At 38.5% G+C, this 22,945-nt stretch overlaps 1 protein-coding gene across 12 annotated transcripts in view; it reads left to right on the plus strand.

Annotated features, from left to right (window-relative positions):
- LOC131249417 (pentatricopeptide repeat-containing protein At1g03100, mitochondrial) overlaps window positions 1–22,945 on the plus strand; it is a 60,226-nt gene that overhangs the window by 25,448 nt on the left and 11,833 nt on the right. For 11 of the 12 annotated variants that reach the window (XM_058250194.1, XM_058250185.1, XM_058250195.1 and 8 more), the window contains exon 1: window positions 14,564–14,834. The exons of the other annotated variant lie outside the window; for it this stretch is intronic. The gene's annotated coding sequence lies outside the window, so the exon portion shown is untranslated. Of the gene's footprint in view, window positions 1–14,563; window positions 14,835–22,945 lie in introns of those variants that run through there. 12 annotated transcript variants of the gene reach the window in all.

Consider the following 22,945-nt stretch of genomic DNA (forward strand, 5'->3'; position numbering starts at 1 on the left):
GTTCAGCATGGAAGGAGCAAGCACATAGACACAAGATATTACTTTCTTAGAGATCAAGTAAAGTAGAAATTGGTAAAGCTGGAATACTATCACACCACTGAGCATGTGGCAGATATCTTCACCAAAGCATTGCCAACTGACACATTCAGGAGACTTAGATCAATGCTTGGAATGAAGCCGGTTTTGGTTTGAAGGGGAGTGTTGGATACGGTGATTTCTGCAAATCCAAAACCGTGTGCATATCTTATGTGCAAGCTGTTAGATTAGATTTTTTTTTTCTTCTAAGATCAGATTGCTAGCTGTAGATTTCTTTCTAGATTTTCTGGATTATTTTTTCTTTATTTAGCTACCCCTAGGATGAATCTAGACAGGGATAGTTTAGTAATTTCACACAATAAGAAAGCCTATAAATAGGCAGCAGTGTAATACGATTTTCAATTCATTCCAATACAGCTGCAGTTCTCTCTTCTTCTTCTTCCAAAAGTTTCAGTTTTTGTTTCATGGTGGCTGCACCCCAGGAGCTACCAATTCCAACCAAAATGCAATGCTCTTCCTGCATTTTGGTGGGGCTCACTTTTTTGGTGATCCAGATTGTTAATCAGATGTTCCCTACTCTTATGGATGTTGACACTGCAGAAAACTGACACCAGACTATCATATTCATCTCATTTCTGGCCTGCTTATAGTGGTTATACCAATGTCCCATCTGAACAGATTGTTGCTAGGATTTGTTTGTTTTGAGATATTTTCGGTACATGCTCATCCATGGTGGGGGCTCAATGAATGAACAGATTGTTGAAAATCTGAGAACTGTAACAAAATAAATACGAGTTCAACAGAAGTTAATTATTCAATTCAGGTGAAAAATGTTGATACTCAAGCAGAATGTGATGGTTACTATATGGGAACCAAGAAATTGCACACATGGCATGCACATAAATTGAACCATCTAAATCATCTGCCCCTATTTAGACAGTTTGTAAACTGAAAACAACACTGTTTTAGTTTCCTAGCTAACCAATTGGTGGTAATTAATGTATAGTCCAATTGAAAAATAAAATAAATCCATGGTACGAATTCAACAAACAAGTACCCATGATCAGATGCTAGGATCGTTCCATCAATCCGACTTTTGGATTACCCTTATCTTCAAGTGGGTCCCATGATTTACACAGTTTAATTTGAGTTAATCAATGCCATGTGTACAATTTGAACACCGCCAGAGTATCAAACGACAAAAAAGAAAAAAGGAAAGAAAAAGAAAAAGAGATGACAATGGCAACCAACAAATTTGATGGAAATTCCTTTAGTTCTGAATTAGTTTCACAAGGAGTGAGATTACATCTGGAAAAGTAATCAAGAAAATGCAAGCAGCACCAAAGCAAAAGAAACAGCTCCCTCAGCTTTGATGTGTTTGAGAAGTACTATGTGGGGTATTTGAAAGCATCTTCTTCTTCTTTGGGGTCTTTGTAATGCTGATAGGGAGTAAGCCAAAACTCCTGCTTCAGCCCTTGGATCACTCTTGAAACTCTGAATTTCAGCAACTCTAGAGCTGCTGCAATCGGTCTTGAATTGTTTTCTTGTGGTGTGGCCTACTTATGCTGTCATTCTAGCCAACTTTGAGCTCACATCCTAAAATGAGCTGGCATATATAGTTAATATAACACATTCATCCATGTGGGTCCCACTGAGCTTTTGATTACAGGGTTGTACTATTTCTGCAATTTGGGTATCCATACACATGGTATGTATCTTTTGAGATCCAAACAACTCATCTGCTGGACCACAAAGAGATTTTAATTATGAAAGTCCTCCAGTCAATGGCTAAGATCACCTGACCAGTATCATTTTTTGGGTGTCGTCCATCGGTTGAACGTATGAAGGGTACGGATCTCATATAGACATGCCCGTGTACGATAATGAATATATGGGACACAAGGACAGTCTAATCAATCAATCCACACTGTTCAAATTGAACCTTCCCATAGGCTTAAATCTCACCCAACACTTGTAACTACTGATCAATGCCTCATGATACGGGCATCCAATATTGTTCATAGAGAATTGAACCGCCCATTTGGTGGGGTCCATCATGACCGTTCGCATTTACCAGAAAAGTCCTCTTAATATATGGTTAGGAAAGCCCGATCAAAGCAACATGCATTAAATGAAAAATCCCAAATCAGTCGCTCATATGGTTGAGGAGTTTGAAACCCATCGAAACTATCTCCTTAAGACTCCACACGAATTTGGTAGTCCTAATTTAGCTAGAATATTGTGTGTGATATAGTTGTAGCACGCAACTCCTTACACAATTTTAAATGAATCACAACCGAGTGAGGTCCACTGATACTCCTGATCACACTATCTAACCCTTAGTGCAATCCAGATAGTCGATCAATAAGGCTCACCTTATAAAACTCTTACAAATTGTCTTAAGATCCATGGGATTGTTATATCCCGGGATCAGGATCCCATGTTTGTTTTGGCACGCCTGGCCAATCCCGGGATCTATCTTCCAATCCCATCCAATCTATCCGGCCAAACAGGCCCTTAGCAACTTATGATAAATAAAAAAGCTAAAAAAAAATTTAACTAAAGTAATTAAATAATTTTAAGTAAAAGAACTACTTATAGCTAATCATAAACCAAACCTACTCATTTGAAATAAGTTACTTATCTATTACTGTAAGTAGAAAAAGTAACTTAGCTTAATGAAAATATTTTGGAAAAGTTCTAACCTATTATGTTAGGGCAATACCCAACCCATCCAATAAGCAGCTATGTTGATAGCCATGTTACAAATACAAGATTTAGAGCATTAATCATACTAAAGACTTCTTACATTATTAAAGATGCAATATATGCAAAGTGTTGGGACTTGCAGAAGCACACAGAACATATGCAAGCAAAGTAATCAAATCACACAAATAAAACCAAAAAGAGAACAATCTAAAATTTACGTGTAAAAATCCTTGTAGGAAAAAACCATGGTACAAAGTGATAAGAAATGCACTATAAAAAACAATATTACAAAAAATGGATGACCTTAGCAATTCGAACAACCCATTAAATCTCATTTGAATCCCTAACTATACCCTTAAACCCTTAAGAATAACTTAAAAACCCCCCAATCCTCTCTCTAATCGCGATTACACCAGTATATATACTACCCAATCGGAATATGAATCAAATTGCGCACTTAAGCAATTCTACGCACGCCTTTGATGGGACCTTCGATGGCATCGACAGCCATTGAGGACCGATTGATGACATCGAAGATCCTTCGATGCCATTTGAGTAGTAACCTCCAAAACAGTCCAACAATTAACTAAGATATTTTTTTTATTTTTTTTATTTTTTTGGGATTTTCTCGATAGAATCGAGCATCTGGCAATAATATTGACGTCTGCTCGATGGGATCAAGTGGTCCATTAATGTCCTCAATAGACCTAGTTATAGATAAATTTAAGACATTAACAATACAAAGTTGAGAGAATTTTAATTGCATTCCTCTTGCATAATAGTATAGCTTGCTACCAATGAAACTCCCCTTAGCAAGTTGTTCAATTAGTAGTTAATAGCTCACACAATCACCGTTGTCATCATCTAAGTCTTACCCAAATTACTTAGAGTTGGCTACAGAAAATTCTATCATGCCATCCCACTTTATCAAGAGTTATGACTTTAATTAGATTATACCTCGTTAGGTATTTTTTTTGGCTATCTCTATTCATATCCTTTTGAACTTTCTCCTTGCTCCACAAACTTGTACAAATGAACTCTTAACTAGCGTAGTTCTTTGTTTTCATGGTATATGAATAAACATCCCAATTAACTTCCTCTCATCAAATTACCTATCAGTGCGAAATTTATTTTTTCTTGATTTATTACTCATTCATATTAACATTCTCCGGTCAGATACACATCCCATGAGCACATCGTTTCTGAACTGCCAGACATTCTATTCTATAAAAGTATGGTTGTTTTTGTAGCTATCTCATACAATTTCCCTTTTTAATTAGTGTCGAAGTGGAGTCGAAACTGGTTGTTATGGGCCTCTGGGCCTTCTGATTTGGTTATTGGGTTTATGTTATGTAAGGCCTTGTGTGGGCTTAGTCTATTTATTTTATGTTTGAATAAGTCTGCGTAGTATTGTTAGCAGTCCGAGTCTTGGGCAATATTGTTAGTAGTCAGAGTCTGTTGGGATGAGTAGGAGACGTGCTGAGGTAGTGGGTTGTTAGTTGCTTAAAGTTAGCAAGTATTACGGGTGTTGTTTGGTCGTCAGAGTCTATTTATATTCTCATTTTTAATGCAAAGTATCAGAGTATTTTTCCAGAACTTATGTGTTGGAGGATTTAGCCCCCTCGAAGTGGCTGATTATCTATTTCACTTTAGCACACACCTTACAAGTGGTATCAGAGCCGCGATCCATATGGCTGACGGATAGGGCCATAACACACGTTTTTCCCAACTGGCTGACTCAGTGGCATCATTGCGTACCACCCAGGAGACTCAAAACCAGAATCAACAACTATTGCAGCAAGCAGTGGATGGTTTAGCCCAACAACTCTAACTTGTTGTGGCTAATATGGAGACGTTGGTCCATGCACAACGGAAGTCCAAAGAAGATTCAAACTCAGTTTCAACTTCACATGGGAACCCATTGTTCGAGGAGCACGGAGGCATTCAAACTAGGGCGATTCGTCTGGAATTTCCAAAGTTTAATGGAGACAATCCTCATGGCTGGATCTATCGCGCACAACAATTTTTTACATACCATCAGACCACTTCTCACCATAGGGTCCTTTTGCCCTCTTTCCATATGGAGGGGAAGGCACTTATTTGGTTTCAGGATTTGGAGGCATCTGGAGGGATTACTAGCTGGGAATGATTCACTACAACTCTCCTCACACGGTTTGGCCCTACTATGTTCGATGATCCTATGGAGGCCATAACTCGGTTGCGGCAGACTACAACAGTGAAGGCCCATAAAACAGAATTTGAAATCCTATCTAACCAACTCAAAGGATTAGCTGAGCCTTACAAGCTCAGTTGCTTCTTAAGTGGGTTATGTGAGGATATCCGGTTTATAGTACGTATGCTTAATCTCTCGAATCTTACAATGGCTTTCGGTATGGCTAAGATGCAGGAGGAAAACGTTGCTGCTTTTCGCCGAAATAACCGTTTTGGTTCTCCTCCTACTCGGCCTATTGTTACTTTACCTTCACACCAGGAGAAAAAGGCCATTCTTCCAGTTCAGCGATTAACACCAATATAAATGAAGGAAAGACGAGAGTGAGGACTTTGTTATAACTGTGATGAAAAATGGGGGCTAGGTCATAAGTGCAAATCTGCTCGCCTCTTTATTATGGAATGCTTTGAGCCTAGCGATGATGAGGAGTTTCAGCCCAGCACGTAACTTCTTAATGAGAATGATATCTCTAATTCTGGAACCCCTGACACCGACACTGCTATGCCCATACTAGGTATTTCCATTCATGCATTATCTGGATCTCCTAGCTCTAAAACCAAGCACATTTTGGGCCAAGTTTGTGGCTGTCCAGTGGTGATTTTGTTGGATATGGGCAGTACTCACTGCTTCATGGATTCATCCATTCAACAACGAGCTCAATTACATTTAGAACCAACAGACGGACTTCAAGTAAAGGTGGCTAACGGTGACATTTTATTAAGTGAAGGCAGGTGCTCAAATATTCCATTTGTTATGCAGGGTAACACTTATAACACTGATTTTTATCTCTTAACGCTGGGGGGTTGTGATATTGTGTTAGGTGTCCAATGGTTGAGTACATTAGGATCTATCTTATGGGATTTTGACAAATTACGAATGAAATTTACTTTGTTTGGGCATAAGAATGTTTTGCAGGGCATCACACCTACCGAGGTATCTCTAATGGAGGGAGATGAGTTTGGTCGGGCTTTGAAACAGGACAGGAAGGGTTTGGTTTTACAGCTTCTTGAATCTCATGATCATACTACTTCTTGCTTGGATACTAACCCCCTCATTCTTCCCTTGTTGGATCAATTTCAGTAGGTATTTTTGGAACCTCTTGGCCTACCTCCTAAGCGTGACCATGACCACCATATTACTCTTCAACCAAATGCTAAACCAGTTTGTGTTGGTCCTTATCGTTACCTATATTTTCAAAAATCTGAAATTGAAAAACTAGTCAATGACATGCTCAAATCTGGAATTATTTGACCTAGTCAAAGCCCTTTTTCCTCACCGGTGATCCTCGTGCGTAAACAAGACGGCAGTTGGCGTCTTTGCGTAGATTATCGAGCTCTCAATAAGGAAACAGTCAATGCTAAATTCCCAATTCCTATTGTGGACGAACTTCTAGATGAACTTCATGGTGCGACTATTTTTAGTAAATTGGATCTCCGATCCGGTTACCATCAAATTAGGGTGTACCCCGAAGATATTCCAAAAACCGCCTTCCGAACTCATGAAGGTCATTACGAATTTTTAGTAATGCCCTTTGGTCTCACAAATGCCCCCGCAACCTTCCAATCTCTCATGAACTACATTTTTAAACCTTACTTGCGTAAATTCATATTAGTCTTTTTTGATGATATTCTTATTTATAGCAAGAGTTTCAATGATCATCTTGAGCATTTACAGGTTGTTTTAGAGATTCTGCAACATCACCAGCTTTTTGCCAAAAAATCCAAGTGTTCATTTGGGAATCCTGAAATTGAATATCTTGGCCATATTATTTCCAAAGATGGTGTTCAAGCAGACCCTAAAAAAATTGAATCCATGTTATCTTGCCAACTTTGAGCTCACATCCTAAAATGAGCTGGCATATATATAGTTAATATAACACATTCATCCACGTGGGCCCCACTGAGCTTTTGATTACAGGGTTGTACTATTTCTGCAATTTGGGTATCCATACACATGGTATGTATCTTTTGAGATTCAAATAACTCATCTGCCGACCACAAACAGATTTTAATTATGAAAAGTCCTCCAGTCAATGGCTATTATCACCTGACCGGTATCATTTTTTGGGTGTCGTCCATCAGTTGAACGTATGAAGGGTACGGATCTCATATAGACATGCCCGTGTACGATAATGAATATATGGGACACAAGGACAGTCTAATCAATCAATCCACACTGTCCAAATTGAACCTTCCCATAGGTTTAGATCTCACCCAACACTTGTAACTACTGATCAATGTCTCATGATACGGGCATCCAATATTGTTCATAGAGAATTGAACCACCCATTTGGTGGGGTCCATCATGACCATTCACATTTACCAGAAAAGTCCTCTTAATATATGGTTAGGAAAGCCCGATCAAAGCAACATCCATTAAATGAAAAATCCCAAATCAGTCGCTCATAGGGTTGAGGAGTTTAAAACCCATCGAAACTATCTCATTAAGACTCCACACGAATTTGGTAGTCCTACTCTAACTACAATACGTGTGTGACATAGTTGTAGCACACTACTCTTTTTACAATTTTAGATGAATTGCAACTGAGTGGGGTCCATTGGTACTCCTAATCACACTATCTAACCCTTAGTATAATCCAAACAATTGATCAATAAGGCTCACCTTATAAAACTCTTACAACTTAATGGAAAGCTTCCTTGTAAAAATTCACTTATCATTTAGCTACTTATGTCTTAAGTAGCTTATATTAGTTTCTACTTATTAAATAGATAAGTATGTCAGCTTCTCTGCTCTTTCGTCTCTTATGATGCTTCTCTTTAGCAACTCATGAAAAATAGTAAAGCTAAAAAAAATAACTGAAATAATTAAGTAATTTTACGTAAAAGAACTACTTATGGTTAACCATAAACCAAACCTACTCATTTGAAATAAGTAATTTATCTATTATTGTAAGTAGAAAAAGTAAATTAGCTTAATGAAAATATTTTGGAAAGGTTCTAACTTATCATGCTAGGGCAATACCCAACCCAACCAATAAGCAGCTATGTTGATAGCCATGTTACTAATACAAGATTTAGAGCATTAATCAAACTAAAGGCTTCTTATATTATTAAAGATGCAATATATGCAAAGTGTTGGGACTTGCAGAAGCACACAGAACATACGCAAGCAAAGTAATCAAATCACACATATAAAACAAAAAAGAGAACAATCTAAAATTTACGTGGAAAAATCCTTGTAGGAAAAAACTGTGGTACAAAGTGATAACAAATGCACTATAAAAAACAATATTACAAAAAAATAGATTATCTTATCGATTCGAACAACCCATCAAATCTCATTTGAATCCCTAATTATACCCTTGAACCCTTAAGAATAACTTAAAAACCCTCAATCCTCTCTCTAATCACGAGTACACCCAATATATATACTACCCAATCGGAATATGAATCAAATTGCGCACTTGAGCAATTCTATTCATGCCTTTGATAAGACCTTTGATGGCATCAACAACCATTGGGGACCGGCCGATGACATCGAAGATCCTTCGATGCTATTGAGTAGCAACCTCCAAAATTATACAACAATTAACTATGATTTTATTTATTTATTTTATTTTTTGATTTTTTTTGATAGAATTGAGCATCTGACAATGACATCGACATCTGTTCAATGGGATCAAGTGGTCTATTGACATTATCAACAGACCTAGTTATAAATAAATTTAAGACATTGACAACACAAAGTTGAAAGAATTTTAATTGCATTCCGCTTGCATAATAGTATAGCTTGCTACCAATGAAACTCCCCTTAATGAATTGTTCAATTAGTAGTTAATAGCTCACACAATCGTTGTTATCATCATCTAAGCCTTACCCAAATTACTTAGAGTTGGCTATAGAAAATTCTATCATGCCATTCCACTTTATCAAGAGCTATGACTTTAATTAGATTATATGTCATTAGGTATTTTTTTTTTTTCTATCTCTATTCATATCCTTTTGAACTTTCTCCTTGCTCCTTAAACCTGCACAAATGAACCCCTAACCAACGGTAGATCTTGGTTTTCATGGTATATGAATGAACATCCAAATTAACTTCCTCTCATCAAATTACCTATCAGTGCTACTCGTATATTTATTTGAATACATTCATTTAGAATTTTATTTTTTCTTGATTTATTACTCATTCATATTAACATTTCCCAGTCAGTTACACTCATCCCATGAGCACATTGTTTCTCAACTGCCAGACATTCTATTCTATGAAAGTATGGTTGTTTTCGTAGCTATCTCACACAATTTCCCTTTTTAATTAGTGTCGAAGTGGCCAATCCATGAAACCTCCAAGGCCAGCTCAAATAGCAAATGATACCATGGCTGGGATGATCATAAGAAAGGTATTGATGAAGATGAAGATCACGGGAAGAGAATGCCCATGTTGGGCCCGGGCCCATCTCATTTAAACATGATCATGACTGTCCATCATGGCCTGAATTATCATGCATGGCCCCAGGAAGTTTAGCAATCAGTATTTCCAACCTCAGCCCAATTCATGGTCAAGCCTATGCCCAGATCTCTTTCAGTGGCCTGGCCTATCTCTTTGTTACTATATACGGCTATTCGCTAGGTTGGGAATTTTCTCTTCCATACGTGCCATTTTGGAACTCTTTTATAAGATCCTAGACGTTCATCACGTTGGCCCCACTGAGTACGTGCTGTTCCAAAAGTCATACGGCCCAGAGAGTGATCGAGTGGGCTAAGTAAATATGATGGGTATGGAACACCGGTTGATTTGTTTATGTCACGCCCGAACTCGGAAACCGGGCTCACAAAATTCCCAATCGCCGAATCCGGCGCCGACTCCGTAGAACTCCATTCTCAACTCCCGGCACCCATTTACCAGGTTGCGATCCGGGATCCTACAAGAAGAATCTCTAATATCAATTTAATTCATAATGACGCATAACCATAAATATAACCCACGAACAATAACCACAAGAACACTATCCACAAAATTCACTATGATTAAAAATTTTTGATTACAATGCGTCTGAAAGTAAATACAAGATAATGAAAGAATCAAAACTGAAAAATATGCACGCACGCTCCAATTATGGCGAGACTTTTTTTCAGTAATGTTTTTGGCACTACTCAAAAATGATGGTGCATAGATTATAGGTTCATTTAATGGTGATGTAAACGTGTGCCCAGGATCGAGTGTGTCAAATGTATCGGGAAGTAATGCGTTTTACATCATTCCTCCTGAGTACGTGAATTGCAATCACCGCATAAGGCTATGCGGTGCGGGATATGAATGCTATCGGCCATGATCAAGACCATGCGATGCAAGATGTAGCTCACTCGCCAATCCTTTTAGAAGGTGCAGTCAAATATCGACGGTCCAAATTAAGGATAATCACCGAGGTTGGGTACACTCCAGTGGCACACGTTGAAATCTTCTTAGTCCATAGTCCAAGTGAGTGTAAGAAACCTCACTATTTTTCCCATGGGAACAACCTTATACCTGTACGAGGCATGTCAATCATGTTGACGCCATTCAGAATGGTCAAACTGAACCTAGTATTACCCCACAGTTTCGTGGAGTGTGGCCATTTCACTTTCAACCGACCATGATAGGTTGAAACTCCTCAAAATTCGGGAAACGGATGCGGATATGGCACTCGGTCATCACGGTTGGAGTCATTCTACTACTTACGGTCGGGTTTAGGAATTTTCACCTAGGGACATCTATGGCGACCCAATGCTTAAAACACTCTTTCGGTTCCCACTTAAGCCCCCCACTATGTGTCTCTCTGGAGGCTATGGCCCGATATCACTAGGACATCTAGTAATCACAATCACACTAATGCAAGTGCATGAATCAATAACTATCGGAAATGCAACAATCCCCACCGTGTTTCGCTCATGTGGGGCACCACTTTTTTAGGTAAAGATCCCATAATTATTTGTCTTAAGACATATACTATGATCGGACTACTTCTCCTTTCGGCCTTACATATGATGCGTATGATGATGAATCATGATCTATACTATACATGTTATGTGGTAATGGTCCGAGCCCAAAATTAGATGGGCCTAGACGGCTTATATGCTATGGAATGGGCCTATTAATGGGCCCTGGGGAGATTGATAATGCGGACATTTAACGACCATCATCCTTACAATGTGGGTATCAAACCATCATTGCATGTCCAAGGCACATCATGGTGGAATTACATATTGCAATGGGCCTTATTTAGGTGTTGTTGGGCCTACCCAAGGGCGATATATCAAATGGGCCTTGAATCCGTAGACTCATAATTTCTATTAGGCCTTAGTTGGCGGCTACAAATACATTAAGATGGGCCTCAAATGAGCCACAAATACATGAAGGTGGGTTGGGTATAAAACGGGTCACACCCAAATTATGAGTGGTTGACAATGATCTCCTATCATTCAAATTCCCAAGGCCCACGATAACATTTATTTCCCATCCAATTTGATCATAAGGTCATGCAGACCTAGGGGGCCAATCTAATGGATGGTCAAATCCACAATTTGACCATCCACACATCTAAATCCTAGATTTGCCTTATTTTTAGTCTCAAGCCTTAAGACAGGCTTTCAAAATGGTTGGAAAGATTGGATGACATGCATCATGGTAGGGCCCATAAAGGCCCGCCATATATATGCTTATATATATACACACACTTTTCTCACTTTTGAGATCTGCCACCTAATTTGGCTTGACGTTTTTGTGGAATACATACATTTATGTTTAACACATACATCTAAGGTGGGCTCCACCGTTACGGATCCACCGAATCGGCGTACATCACTGTGGGCTCTATGTGGGGCCCACCATAATGTTTATAAGTCATCCAATCCATTCAAAAGATAAGATCTTGATTCCTGGATGAAGAGTAAAAATAAATTTCATAATTAATTCAAAACCTCGCTGACTTTGTTGGTCCACTGTTTTGGTGTGAATTTTTCACTATAATTGTGATATGGGCCACCTCGGAGTCGTTTATGTTGATCTTTGGAGGGCTGACAATCTTTGGGGCCCCATAAATTTGTAGTGTGGTGTGAATTAGGGATCATGGTGGGGCCTTTTAACGGGACCCAACGGGTCCTGATGTGCCGGCTCGCCAAATTGCAATAAGCGGCGCGCATCAGAGTGTCACCTAAGGAATGGGCTGGCTATATCAAAATTAGTTTTTTTTTTTTTAAATAAAAATTAAAATTATTTTTTTATGATTTTTCATATGTGGGGCTCGTGTCTTGAGAATCCAACTCCACCCATTGAACTCTATGGCCCATGACGGATCAAACAAGTCCAATATGCCATATTTTTTTGGCAAATAAAAGCATCAAGATGGGTTTTAATGGTATTACCCCGCTATTTCCTATGGTATGGCCCGTCAAAAAATGGGATCAGCTTCGTTTTTTGGCTCAACGCCTAAAATGAGCTAAAGAATGGAATGGACGGCATGGATTAACTTCATATACCAAGGTAGGGCCTACATGAGCGACCAACTCCAAAAATTTTTTAATTTTTTAAGGCTAGCTCGTTAGTACACTCCCATGTCAATACATGCACTTCATGTTACCCGCCCTAAGCACGTCCGGTCGTCAGAGGCTTGGACGACATGGATAAACAGGGCATCATGATGGGTTCCACATGTACATGGCCCACCGGTTTGGATCAAACCGATACTTGTGTTTTCCTTCCATTCGGGCTCGCTAATGGGCTGGATGGTGTGGATCCAATACATTCATCCGATGGGTCCCACATGAATTATATGGTTCATGGTGGGCCACACTCACCCTTCATCATCATCACCATTCAAATGAGAGAGAGAGAGACGATAATAGAGGGGGCCCCACCACTATGGGCCCCTCATGGACACAACACATACATCATAATGGGTCCCACCAACAAGTGGGCCCAAAAGTTGAAATCAACAGTGGATCACCCACCTCTAGGCCTCCTCCTTGCTCCCTTAGCCTTTTATGCTCCTTGCATTCACTTTTGATGGTGGTTGATGGGATTTTGATGGTGTGGATGAGAGATGAGAGGGTGGGCCACACTTGGCTTTGGGGAGAGTTGAGAGAGAGTGTTGGATTTATGGAGTTTTTTGTTGCTTGGGAGAGTGTTTTGAGAAATAAGGGAGAGAGAAATGATGGGATTAAAGGGATGGATAGAGTGGTGGTTGTAATGAAGAGGTATGGGGGAGTTTGAATTTTGTGTAAAAAGGGGATGGGTTTGTTTGAAAAATTGTAAAAGAGGGATGGTGAGGGGAGAGAGAGTTGACTTTTGAAAAGGCAAGAGAGTGCCCATGTTGGGCCCGGGCCCATCTCATTTAATCATGATCATGACTGTCCATCATGGCCTGAACTATAATGCATGGGCCCAGAAAGTTTAGTAATCAGGCTTTCCAACCTCAGCCCAATTCATGAGCCTGTGCCCAGATTTTGGAACTCTTTTATAAGATCCTAGACGTTCATCACGTTGGCCCCACTGAGTATGTGCTGTTCCAAAAGTCATACCATCCAGAGAGTGATCAAGTGGGCTATGTAAATATGATGAGTATGGAACACTAATTGATTTGTTTTAGCCACCCATTTTCTCATACTTGTGCCGCCCACCTGATCAATGGACTAGTCAATTATTCAGGGCCAACGAATGATGAGCATCCGGGAAAGTATGCCATATTAGTGGGATAGAAATATATACGTATCCATCACATCTCCCACGATGATTCCTGTCCGTTAGGGAGTTTTAGACACGTTGAGCATTTCACATGTCTCCATCTATTTCCACTCCAACATGCAAGTAATCATAGAGTCGGTGAAGGTAGGGCTCTACTAATAGACGGCGCAGGTTCCACAGTCCACAAACTGGATTATCAATCGATCAGGTTAACAGTCATTTTTTCTTTTATTTTGGGCCATTCAAAATTTTTCTCTTCATTTTCTGATATTCTAACTGAAAAATGGGCATAAAGATATTTATTTTCAGTAATTGTTTTTGAAGATTACTCAAAAATTGGTGGGTCAGATAGATTAACAGTTCCAATTTAATGATAACACAACCACATGTACCCAGGACCATCGATGCACCGAGACTGGTCCGTCGCTGGAAGGTCAGAGTCGTTTTACATTTCCTCTCCTCGGACGTGGATTGCAGAGATTCCCCGCAACACCAAGCAAGCACTGTGAGACCCACCGTTATGTTTTTCTTGTATCCACTCCCTCCATCCATCTCTCCAGCTCATTTTAAGATATGGGCAAAGAGATTAGGGAGGTCCAAAACTCAAGTGGGACACACCACTGGAAACATTGGGGATTGAACGGTCACGGTTGAAATCTTCTTAGGTGCCACAGATATTTTGAATCAGGGCTGATATTTGTATTTTCCCATGTGGGAACCACCTTACGAACGTGTACGATGGCATATAAACATCACGTTGGGCTCCAGAAAATTTTCAACGGTGGGTGTTTCTCTCCTCACAGTTTCTTATGGTGTGGCCCATTTCACTAGTGGATTCCGTTCAGGTTTCCCAAATTCATGATAAAATCATCAAGGGAAACGGATGGATGGAGTGGATATCATAGAAACATCACGGTGGGCCCCACAGTACTTGGGGTAGTGTCCTCATTTCTCCGGACCGTAAAACGCAAACACACATCTTCGAACACAATCCGACGCTGCTACCGCTAATCGGCCTCCTTCAAACCCCTTCTCTATCTATTTCTTCTCTCCTCCTCTTTCCCAAATCCTCTCCTCTCTGCAGAAATATTTAATAGAAGGAAAGAAAATTCCAAAATCCAAGAAGATAGCGCAGGCCCCACCTCGTGTTCTTCTCCGTCAAATCCCACTTTTTTTTAAGGTAAAATCCTCTCTCGATTGTTTTCTCTTAAAAGAAACCTGAGACAGGAATCTTTATCTCCTTTCTCCCTTATTTTATATTTTCATGAGAATTCTCTTTCTTTTGTGTTTATACTCGGAAATTAATGCATGCCCATGAATTTATTTGGAAATTTGGGGTTGCGTTTTTCTCATAATGCAATGAAGAGCTTCAAAAACAGTTGCTGTTGATATTGTAATGTCGCCGTAGGGGGCCTTTCAGTTTTTCCATGTTCTTGTCTATTTTCAGTCCAATCTGATGTTCTTGCTTTGTGGATTGATTGTTCTTGCCGTTGATTTGAGGTGGGGATTTCAGCCGTTTGATGGAAATGTGTTGGGGTTTCATCCACTTCTTGATCTCGTGTTCATGCAAGTTTGTCTTTTTGGTGTTTATGCTCTGAACAACTGCGTGCTCATGATTTTTATGGAAAATCTGAAGTGGGTTTTATTTGGGTAGAGAAGAGCTTCAATCGTCCGTTCTGTAGACACCAATCTGATGTTGATGATCACTCTATCATGTCATTTTAGGGCCACAATCCATCCACAATGCGGCAGCGCACATGTCCATGCTTGTGCTGTGGATATGTTGCTGATGCTCCTTTATGGCATGGGAAGTCACACCGTTTACCGTTATCTACCCTTTGTCCTATTAGTGCAAATGCCAATTCTATAATAGCGATGCATTGGGTTTCTTCTTTCTTTGATCATTGATCTGACATTGTTTCTCTAGATATTGTTTTTGTAGATATGCTTTATTTGTTATCTCGATATTGTTTTTGTGGATATGCTTTATTTATTCTTTACACTCTTAAATGCCTGTGTTAACCTTTGCCTACTAACTTTTGATAACACTTGCTGTTTCTGTTAGCATGTCTGTCGGGGTGGCTTAAGAGTTTTTCTTTTTGCCAGTTAAATATACTTGTCTTGTTTTGTGATGCTTTTAGATTTTAGTATACCGCTCAATCAAGTGACTTGGAACATGAATCTTTGTTCTAGTTGCTGTTTTGGTGTGAATTTATGCCATAATAGAATTGTATTGGGTCTCATGGAGTTCTTTATATGATATTATTGTTAAGTTGCTAAATTATGTCTTTGTGTGAAGGAAGTTGGGGAAATTTGTAAATCTAGGGCTAGTGAATTAGGGGATATTGGGGTTTTGGGAAAAAAAATTGGGTGTGATGATGGGGAAGAATTGGGAAATAAAGAAGGGAAAGAAAGGCAAACAAATCCTAAGAAATGGCGCTGGCTTTGATATCAAAACTAATGTAACCAATTTGAAAATAATTTAATTTAATTTTTTTTTGGATACATATATATTTTTTTTTCACAAAGATCAAACCACAAAGATTGATATCTACTAGTCTAGTAGCAGCTATGCTAGTAGTCTCATATTCTCAATCTCTTCTTTTGCTATAGGCATACATGCCAAAAGGGAAGCAATGCATGCTATAACCCAAGAAAATATCATTTCCTTTTCCATCATAACTATTGGCAAAATAGTATTTTTGTGTTGTTACTTGATATACTTTATCTCAAAGCTAAGGAAACCCTAATAGAATCCTAAGCATCTATTGCTTCTATTCCTAACCATCTATTCCACTAAAAAATTGATCCTTCTAAGATAATAGTGGATTGGAAGCAGTTGCGTTTGAGAGGGCTAATTTAGATGTTGTTTCTTGTGTCAATTGTATTAATGCCTTTGACCATAGTGATTGATTTGTTCCTGTAATTGTTGTCGTTTGTCTTTGTGGCCTTTTCAATAAACGTTCTTTATTGAAAATGTCTAACAAGTCCAATACCAATTCTATCTCTCACAACTAATTAGGTGACAGACCTACATCATCTCCCTTTGCCTTCTACTAAAAGAGACATGTCTAACAAGTCCAATACTAATTCTATCTCTCACAACTAATTAATTAATAGACCCAATGGACTTGTAAACATCTGATTGATGCTGTGGGCCACAATCTAATTAAATGTTAATTTGATCCATATTTGTCATCAGACCGTAAATCTGATTGAAGTCCTCGATTAAGGCAATCTAGATGGGTGGATTAGTCAGATCATTGATCGATCATCTAGTGTGGCTTGGATGTGACCTTTGATCAACGTGCATGGTCCTGGATGCATCAATTTGATGAAGCCTAGTTCTTTCACGCCTGGGGAGTTGATGCAATCTCACCCTATAACATATGTGGCTGTCCATACAAACACACAAGAAGAGTCTTGGGTGAGGCCCACTAGATTACTCGTGAGCTTAAAGGGCAGCTATAGTCAGCCATATGCAACTAAACAGCTGTAGACATGTATATGGCTGTGTATACTCTCCCACTCTCTCCTAAATTAGAAGTTTATGTAGCTAGGAATCTACCAAAAAGAAAAAAAAAATGTTGCCACGAGTCTTCTTTTATTTGTTTCTTTCTTTGTTTTCTAGAAATCAGATTTGAGACAAAAAGGAAACTTGGAACTATTATAAATAATGCTCAACGCCATACATAGAAGAATGAGGATGTGGTTTTTGAATAAGATTTGCTTTGAGCCTATGTATGTTATGGTAGAAATGTTTGGGAAAAAACTCAGCGATATCTAGTTGCAGACCAGAGGACCGTTGAGCTTGGTCACAGTCTAGTCAAGATCTTCTTGAATTCCTTACAATTGACTGCTGCGTGGATCTCAATCTTGCATTCAATTTCTGTCTTTTGAATCTAAATGCATTACCCCGTCTCTAGGTACTGGTGGGGATGTCTCCTTCATTTTGATTATCTTCTCCATTCATTCCGCATTTAGGTCTCATAATGTCTGGCAATGTTTACTGTAATTTCCTTTTCTTTTTTGAATGATAATGGGAATTTAATTAAACATGAAGACAAATAGAAAGCAAAGGGAGGTGATGTGGGATAGTTTGCCCACAATCATAAGGGAGGAGTAGGCCTCCCCCCTCAATCAATTAGTTAGGTAGTCAAATCAATGTAATTTTGGTTTATGACCCATCTAGATTGGGACCTACAGTTTGAAGTGTTTTATTTGAATTACTTGTATGCCACATGTTTAATTTCTTAGTTCCTCCATATCAACCATCACACTTTGGTAGAGTGTCAAAATTTTTCTTTTTAAATATTAAAAAAACGCTTCAAAGTTGTGTTTCATGAAATGGATCAATGTAAACTAGCTATGGTCATCCCCAAAAGAGCATGAATAACATGTGCCCGATGGAGAGAAAACTTGAGCTGGTCTCTACACATTGAAACATATTTAAGTATACGGAGAATATATTAGTTTTATTGATGTAGAGAAGGGTAAGGTAGTACGTTTAGTATGTTTCTTTTCTTTTGTTTACAAGTTTTGGACTTTGGGTTTAAGATGTGTATTATAGAGGCTACCATTCTTTTGTAACTAGCTAAAGGGTACCCTTGGTCATTTTCTCTTCATATAGTCTATTTATCTCTCCTGTTAGTTCAGTTCTCATGATATAACTCCTCTTTCCTCTTTGTTTCTCTTCTTCATCAATTTTAACATTTTCCATTAGGCCATGTTTGGATAGACGGAATCCAGGGCGTGGAATTAAAAAGTTAATGATTTTGCAATGATTATTTCAATTGTCATTGTGCAAAAATAGATTCCATTTTCATGTTTCATGTTTGTTTTGCAAGTGGAAATCCCAATCCCCCATAATAACGGCTGCACTCATTTCTTGAGACACGTGTATCTAGATAAGGGTGGAAATGTTACCTTGGAACTGATGGTTTTCATCGACATCCAAACATTCCCACATGTCAAATCATGGTTGAGTATAGGTTCTCAATTCTGACAAGTGGGGTCGCGGTTTTGTTCTCCCAAGTGTGGTTGTAGTTATCTTATTGTCGATTAAGAATACCTAAAAAATCTCATGGATAGGACAATGTTAACCTTTCTATTTGTGGTGTGCGTGTGTGTGTGTATTATATATATATATATATTAGACGGTGAGTATTATAAAATTCCTAGTGTATAACTAGATGGTTAAATGTGTATAACTAGATGATTAATAGGAGTATATCTGTAATTATAAATATACAAGAGATACATGAACGAGATCAGACATAGCGCATGATATTTGAGAAGCAAACAGAGCCTCACGTGGATGAAAAAGATGCTCGAAAGTGCAAATTCACCAACACAGGTTATGGAAACTTGGTGGTGATGGAGGTGGTGTACAGTTGGTTATCCTCTCCCAAGCTAGAAAGAACATAAAGGGCACAATTCTCTGAACTTGTTTAGATACTAAAGTGATAGGGAGATTGCCTTTCTCGAGACTCTGAACTCTGATCTTGAAGTCATGTTGTACAACTTCTTCTGCTTCTTCTTCTTTCCTTGATAATGGCCTATAAAAAGAACACCAAATTGCTTCAGCTGTAGGTAAGTCATGATCTTGACGCAGTCTCTAGAGGGGGAGTTTCAAGTAATAGGAAGTTGGACTCAAAAATTCAAAGTACTTGCGGTTAGATTCTCTGGAGGAAGGATTAACAGATTTTGCTAAAATTATGTCAGCTCAAGTTGTTTGGGAAGGAGGTGGTGAAATTTCTATCTACATTTGGCCAAGCATGTGTTGGCTTTTAATTAGGGCATCAAATTCACTTCACCGTAAGAGAAAATCGGCCATATAATTTGATGGTGACAACTGAAGAAGAATATAATTTATTTTTGGCAAATGTGGAAGTAACAATAATAGTGAGGACTTGAAGAGGGTTGGACAAATGGGCGAAGGTGTAAGTTAGTGGAAAGACAATTTTCACATATTCACCTTTCATTGGAGGTGGGAGAAGTTAGTGAGTTCATAAGTTGTGTAAGAGGAATGGAGAAATAAGTCAAAAATTTGAAATTCTAATAAGATGTGTACAATAGACAGATACTTGGGGATTGAAGTGTTTACACAAGAAGGGATTTACGGTAAAGAAATTTGGTATCAGAACTGAGGAGAAATTTTTGAAAAGAGGGATTTGGGGAATTTAAGAAATTCAATTCCCCTCTAAAATGAGGTAGATTTCCAACTGAGAGATCTTAAACTGAATTTGGAATGAGGGATATTGGTAGAGGTGTACACGAGTTGAACCAAGTCGAGCTTGGCACAACTCGACTCGGTCCTCGAGCCTGACTGGCCAGCTTAGCTTAGTTCGATCAACAGCTCGGGCCAGTTCGAGCTGAGTTCGCCTGTGCGACATTTTCACAAACACATGGTCTGCACCTTCAAAATCTCACTGTATATAAAACAACAACAATGGTTTTACAGGTATTTTATCAAACACCTTGTAAGAAACATAAAAATCAAGAAAAAAAGGGTATTTGTTTCATATACGCACCTTCCTTGCCACTAGCCCCACTTCATTGAGTCATTTCATCAAACACTTGGTGAGCAACAACAATATCAAAGTAACCGAGTCACCAAACTGAATCGATCCGAGTCGAGTCGAACTCAAACTCAGTTCGAAATTTTTTCTAGCTCAAAAAATCAGCTCGACTCGGCTCTAACTCAGTTTCGAACTGAGTCGAATCGAGCTTTTTCAAGTCAAGTCGAGCGAGCTACCGAGCTAACTCTGCTCGTGTACAGCCCTAGATATTGGTAGTGTCCAAAATTTGGAAACCTTTCTAAAGCAATCACACTTGCTAGAGGAGTCCAAAAGAATTTTGGAAACTTTAAGCGAGCACACTTGTTATAGTACAAAAGAATATGGGAAATGTTAAGTGAGCGCACTTGCTAGAGTCCAAAAGAATTTTGGAAACTTTCCAAAAAAGAAAAAAAAGAATAGGACTTGCAACAAAACATAAATGGTATGTGAGACAAGCAACATTCTTAGAAGTGGTCTAGAATGCAAAAAATGTTGGGAAGGCTTGTGCATGGATTAGATTTTGTAAAGTAGATGGAGAGAAGGATAATATGTGTTCTTACAAAAGGATGAGAAAGAGTGAATGGAAACCTTTCTAAAGTGAGTACACTTGCTAGAGGAGTCCAAAAGAATATTGGCAACTTTCCAGAAGAGGAAAAAAGGGTAGGACTTGCAGCAAGGCTTAAATCATATGTGAGATAAGCAACTTTCTCAGAAAACAGTCTAAAATGAAAAAAAAAGTGTTGGAAAGACTTGTTACGTGGATTATATTTTGTAAGATGAAAGGAAGGATAAAATGGGTTTTTTTTGCAGAAGGATGAGAATTGAGAAAGAGTGAATGGAAGACCCACAATTGAATTTGGAATAAGGGATATTGGTAGTGAGTACACTTGCTAGAGGTGTGCAAAAGAATTTCAGAAACTTTCCAGATAAGGAAAAATGAGTAGGACTTGCAAAAAGTCATAAATGGATGTGAAATAAGCGACATTCTCAGAAGTAGTCTGGAATGAAAAAAAGAGGTTGGAGCTTTGGCATGGCTAGTGAGAAGGAATAAGGTGCTAACGATAGATGATCTTTGTAAGAGACGAATGGTGCTCCTGAGCGTTTGTCTTATGCGCATGCACAATGAGGAGTCTATTGCTCATCTTTTCATTAATTACCCATTTGCCAAAGGAGTTTGGGATAACTTCCTTAAATTGTTTGAGGTGTCATGGGTCATGTTGGGTTCTATAGAGGGCTTCTTGTTGACTTGGCACGAGGGAGGTGTAGGTAAGATCATCAAGGCAATATGGAGACTGGCGATGCCAGGTGGAATTTGGGGGGAAAGGAACAATCATTGTTTTAGTAATTGGTGCGGTCGGATACTAGAGTTGTTCAATGGGGCGAAATCAAATGTAAAGGATTGGGTGATAGCGGCGAATATCATAGATTGAAGTTTTTTCGTTTCCTGGTTTGGATTGGGTGATAGCGGCGAATATCATAGATTGAAGTTTTTTCGTTTCCTGGTTTTTGGTCCGAGTTGTAATTTTTTATGCTCCGGCCTCCTATTAATAAAAGTATTACTTCTCAAAAAACAAACAAATAATAAAATAAAATAAAATCCTTCAAATATTTATAGCAATGGAATTCAATTTCATATATAAATTATAACAACAGTTTGTGGATATAGTTATATTGCACAAACCTTAGTATATGGTTAGAATGATCTTATCCCTAGTGTATTGGGTACTAGGTAGTAGTGTACCATGTACTCATTCTTGTACCGTGTATGCAAGCGACCTGCATTCCTAGTAATGACTTGACATTACTAGGAATTGTCACATTTCAAAACCCCTAAATCATCAAATATCGAAGTAAATAAAAGCAAATATCAAAAATCAAAATTTGAATTTTATTTCAAATTTTCAATATGTGGATTTTGAATTTCAAAGTTTGGTGAGCTCTCAAATCCTACTCTTCTTTTCTGCCTTTTCTTTCTCCTTTCCACCCTTTCCTTCTTTTCTATTTTTTTGCTACCTAATCTATTGTCTCTTCCTTATTGGCATCTTCCTTCTTCTATCTCATGACCTTGCTTTAGTTAACTTCCTATTTTTGCTAGGCGTCACTTTATTGTTGTTAATACCATCATTGTGCTTTTCTACACTCACCCTTGGACATAGCTTGCTGTTGGACTTGTCCTTGACATTGCCACCACATGTTTCTTATGGATTTTATTTATTTATTTATTTTATTTTTTATAATTATTATAAATAGTGATGATTTTATTGCAAGAAGGCCAAAGGCAAAGAATTACAAAAACAAAACAAAAAGGGAAAACTAATTAAAAATCTGCTTGACTATCTGGAATTTGAGATGGCAGAATCATGGCATCATAGCCAATGATTCGGCAGAGATCTTTGGCTTGATTACAAACTTCCACAACATCTATTATCCAATTCCTGAAGCAGTGGAGATTCCTTTCCAACCATAGTTTCCAGATTCCAGCTAGAAAACATAAATGCCAGATCTTTGTCCATATATTCCCTTTGCCCCCTCCGTGTCATGCCAACAAGAGAGATCTGATGGAACCTGATAAGGCCCATTGAATACCAAATATGAGAAAGAAGTATTCCCACATCTTTCTTGCATATAGACAATGCGTAAAGAGATGGTTAGCTGATTGCTTAACTTGGTAACATAGGAGACACATTTGGTAAAATCATATTCCTTGTCCGCAAATTGTTTATTGCGAGCC

This window comes from Magnolia sinica, chromosome 6, assembly GCF_029962835.1.
Source record: "Magnolia sinica isolate HGM2019 chromosome 6, MsV1, whole genome shotgun sequence".
Taxonomy (NCBI): Eukaryota; Viridiplantae; Streptophyta; class Magnoliopsida; order Magnoliales; family Magnoliaceae; genus Magnolia; species Magnolia sinica.